This window comes from Bidens hawaiensis, unplaced genomic scaffold (assembly GCF_021521415.1).
Source record: "Bidens hawaiensis isolate Kalapana, Puna unplaced genomic scaffold, B.hawaiensis_p1.1 tig00419396_1, whole genome shotgun sequence".
Lineage (NCBI taxonomy): Eukaryota > Viridiplantae > Streptophyta > Magnoliopsida > Asterales > Asteraceae > Bidens > Bidens hawaiensis.
This window is the reverse complement of record NW_027504847.1, coordinates 2,167,420-2,172,142: the sequence shown is the minus strand read 5'-3', so window position 1 is coordinate 2,172,142 and position 4,723 is coordinate 2,167,420. Positions and strand designations below refer to the sequence as shown.

Below are 4,723 nucleotides of genomic sequence, written 5' to 3'. Positions count from 1 at the left end.
TTTATAAAACCCCCAAATGTCATTAATGCAAGGCTTCAAACTCCAACATGTCTAATACTTTCAAGTTCAAAATGTTTAAAACTCAAAGTTAATAAGTTAACATACATAAAACGAGCGTTAGGGTTTAAAATTGAACTTTACAGTCAACACGAACAAGGGCAAATTTTAAAAAGTTTAAAAGTTATTTATTTTTACACACACACACACATATATATACGCGCACACACACAGATTGAACTGAACCTAATGCTAATGAATTTCCAAAACGAGCCAAAATTGAACGAGCATTTTTGAGCGAGTGGTGAGCAAACTAATTCTTCAAAACTTAATGCCTTGAAGATGGTTATTATATTTCAAAGCTTAATGCATCGGGTTTAGAGGTGCAAAAACTAGGTATTTTTAGGAACCAGAACAGGGTAGGAGCATGGTCAACAAAAGTCAAGACCGAGTTGGGTAGGAATCGGATTCGGGTATAGCCAGACTTGACCAGGTTTTCCGGGGTTCTTTTCGGGTTTCGGGTAGCGTAGGGTCGAGTTTTGACCGAGTATTTTTTATTCAGGTTTCGGCGTGTCCACATCAGTTCTGGTTTTGGGTATGGATCTAGGGAGAAGTCCTATATCAAGTTGTACCTGTTTCACATACGAGTAGAAATCGGTTCCGGGTCAGATCTGAAACAAGGTATTTTATGCACCTATTACTCATGCTTGCAAATTAAAACATAACAAAAAAAGCCCATTCCATTAAGCCCAACCCACTAACCACTTATTCCACATAGAACCCCAAAACTCAAAGATCAAAAGCTAGGGTTTCAAACTTCAAACCAAGCCCTCATTCAATATTATTATTATTATTATTATTATTATTATTATTAATCATGGCGAAGAACAGAAACAAGAATAAGCGAAACAATGCTTCAACGGCCATGGCCACAGACGAAGCCGCCGTTGCTTCACCTCAAGGTATACTTACTACACTTCATACATATATATAGACACCAGTGCTTACGTGGCATGTTTGCTCAAATTTGATATTATTATAATTATTATTTTGTAGCTACAGCAATGGATACGTCGGAGACTGTAGCGTTTATTCGACCGCAAGTTACCAGGTACTGATTTGATTATAAATTGTTTATGACGTCAGCACTGGTGTGTAAATGAGCTTGTTTAGAGCCTTTGTTTTAATGATTGAGCTCGAGATTGGCTTGTCAGTAGTTTTGTTGAAGCTCGAGCTCGGCTAGTTTGTTTATTGAGTATTTAATTATTTTATTTGTATAGTTTTTTAATTAACAGGTGCAAACGAGCCGAGCCGACTAGGCTTGAGCTTGGCTCGTTTAACTTACACAGAGATCGAGTGCGAGCTCGGCTTGTTTTGATCTCTATTTCTAAAGCTCGAGCTCGGCTCATGAGTAGATTTTGAAGCTCATTTCTTTGTTAATTTTTATATATTTATAATTATATATATATATATATATTGCAATTATAATTTTATATAAAAAATAATATATAGTATTTTGTTATTTTTTAGTAATATTATATTGATTATCATTAACTGTTAAATATATATTTATATATATTATAAAAATTATATTGATGACATGCTTGTTTAGGCTCGTGAGTTGGCTCGAGCTCGATAACTGAAGCTTGGGCTTGGGCTTGGGCCTGCTCATTAAACGAGCTTAGTATTAGCCTCGAGCTTGGGCTCGAGCTCGTCTAAGCTTGGCTTGCTCGAGCTTTTTACGAGCCGATCTCGAGTAGCTCATGGGCAGCACAGTGCGTTTGCACTTTTAATAATTGTTTCCGTATATATTATTTAGTTATTTTATCATATGTTTTTATATAAAAATTACATAACCGGCTTGAACTTGATATGTGAAGCTCGGGCTCAAGCTTGTTTAAGTTCATATCGATTTGAGTATTTAATGAGTCGATCTTGAGTAGCTCATGGGCAGATCGGCTGGTTGACACTCCTAATTAGTATTTATCGTTTGAAACTAGAGTAGGGTGAATTTTAATAGAATTGTTGGCTAATTTGTAGTCGGCGTTTTACTCCGTGAATTGGTTTTAGTCTCTGTTACTGCTCATTATGGTAGTACACGATGATTTAGATAAGTTTATTGTAGATGATACTTTTAGTTCTGGGCCCATGTGCTTGCTGAAGTTTAGTTTTCGTATCAGTTCATGCAACGATCCTAGGGTTTGCTTGTAAAACACAACAGGGTTGTAAAGAAATCAACCTAATTATATTGTTATTTTTATGGTACGAAAAGAGTTGAATCTTAGTCTTAAGAGTAGTTGACAGTTTAATTCATGAAGTATAAGATGTTACTGCAAAGGTGATTTGTTGCAATATGTATATATTAGTAGACCATGATGACAAATTTGTAGTGTAGGGATTTATATAGTAATTAGGTGGTTTATATAAACCACCTTATGTAATCCTATATGTAACAATGATCTAATGCATCACGTTAATAAGGTTTGATTTGGTGCCAGGTCACATGTGTACAAATTCGTTGAAAAATTTCTTTGACAAGGGTGGCTGGCCACCGCCGCTGCCTCACCCACAACCATCCTTAATCACAGCTTCTTAGACTAAATTTTTATTGTTTTCAATAACAACCATATTCAACAGTCACCACCTCTGATAAAAAACACGACAAAGACCACCATCTTTTTTATCTGTCACACCACCATCGCATAAAGCTAGATCCATCGTTGATGTCACCACAAATTACCACTGTCATGCCGTTGCTTTTGTCACAACACCACTTTGTTGTGGATAATGATAGTAGAGTGGTGTTATGACTGAAGCAGCGTCATCTTGGTGGTGGTTTGTGGTGATCTAGTCTTTTGTGGCAGTGGTGCGGCGGCTGAAGATGCGGGTGGTTTGTGGTGGCTGTTTTAGAGGTTGTGGCTGCTGAATCTAGTTGTTATTGGAAGCATTAAAGCTTTAGTTTAAAAGCTTAAAACAAAGAAGGTTGTGGGCAGCGTGGCCGGCTACCTTGGAATTTTCTCTAGTGAATTCCCTTGGCTGGCTATGATACCAAAATTAAATATTGCGATGAATTAGGTCGTGGTTAGACAATTATAATTTTATATAACCACCAAATTATAAGATGGTCTAATACATATATATATATATATGTTTGAGGATTGCTTTGAACACAAATAAAAAGGTTTTAAGTTTACTTTTCGTATTAGATTATGCAACAATCCTAAGGTTAGCTACTTAGCTTTTCTAAGATGTAGCAAGGCTGTGAAAAATGTGAAATGAGATATATTGTGAAAAGAGTCATACTCATAATCTTAAGAGGACTTAGTGCATGAAATATATGTTGTTTCTAAAACGGTAAATCCAATGCATTTTTCTGCTGACTAGTTAATATTATCTTTTGCTTGCTGTTTTGTCTTGTCTTTTAGTTTTTGGGATTTTTTTAGTAACCCTGAAAGTAGTTTATTCACGTAAAAGGTAGCTAATAAAGGTGAAAAAATAGAGGGGTCAAAACAAGTATTCGTTAACTGGTCAATATAGGCTGGTGTATGAACCCTGTTTTGTCCGAGGTGTATAGTTTTCTCTTGAAACAATTAGCGTCACATACGGTTACCAAGTATTTATCACTAACAATATTATAGTTTCTTAACTGAAATGATTTAGGAGGCTTTATGCATTATATATGCACTTTGAACGACTTTCAAGTTGTTGATCTTCTTTTTATCTATTTTTCTTGTTTCCGGTTAGAACAGTCAAAAGACGTTTAATATTATAATTTTAGTTTCCAGTTCTATATCTATTTGTGAGAGCATTTTTGTGATTAAAACTTGTGTGTTTAGAAAGGTGAAGGGAGTACAAATGAAGCGAAGTAAAAATGTTCGAAAGCTAAAAGCCATAGCAAAAGCCGTCTCTCAAAACGAGAAATCTGAAGCAAAGGTCAAGAAGAATGAAAGCAAGACTTTGAGAACCAAGTCTGCAAAAAACCTATATGATTGAAGTTATAGCTGACTTGCATTGTTTATAAATCCAACATATAGTGATGCATTTTTGTTTTACGCTTCCAGTGATTGATTTGTTTTGTATGATTATGCGTTTGTTTTGCAATACTTTATCGTAGGAGGTGTTTGAGATGGTATTTTGAAGTGATTTTTAGTTGATTGCATCTAAAGCCAGTTTATTTGCATGCGAGTTAAACTGGTTGTGTTTGGTTTTCGTCTTCACGGTGAGACTTCATAGAGTGGGCATGTGCACACAAAAAAATGCTACAACAAAGCGTTACAATCGATTGTACAAACAACGTGCTAAAAATGGTATTTATCCCGAGTTGCCAAATTTATTAGTCTTTTCGGTTCAGAAAGACAAATGGGTTTGGCTTGAAGATTCCTTCAGGAAATTTTCGATTGCTTATATGAAGAAGGTGTTTAATGTGTTAGGTCCAAACGCCCTGTTTAGCGTGGAATAACTGGTCCAGAAAAAAGTTAACGTATTTGTATGGCATGCAGAGATGTATCGTATTGCTACACGGGAAGGCCTAGCTTATAGAAATATTCGTATCACTAAGGCATGTTGGTGTCTTTAGAAGGCGAGACACGAAACTATCTTTAATAACAAGGCGTTCCCTGTTTCGAAAATGGTGGAAGATACCAAATCCTTGATGTTCTTATAGATAAAAAATAGATCTTCATTTTTAGCTTTCAACTGAAACGATTGACGTAATTTCTTCTTTTTT

At 35.6% G+C, this 4,723-nt stretch overlaps 1 long non-coding RNA gene across 2 annotated transcripts; it reads left to right on the top strand.

The window, feature by feature from the left end:
- Positions 1–798: 798 nt before the first annotated feature.
- Positions 799–4,125, top strand: LOC143608632 (uncharacterized). 2 transcript variants are annotated; one of them, XR_013149294.1, is made up of 3 exons: positions 799–959; positions 1,054–1,108; positions 3,834–4,121. It is a non-coding gene; the product is annotated as an uncharacterized LOC143608632 (long non-coding RNA). The 2 variants fall into 2 exon arrangements; XR_013149295.1 differs by having other exon boundaries at positions 846–959; positions 1,060–1,108; positions 3,834–4,125.
- The last annotated feature ends 598 nt before the right edge of the window (positions 4,126–4,723 follow it).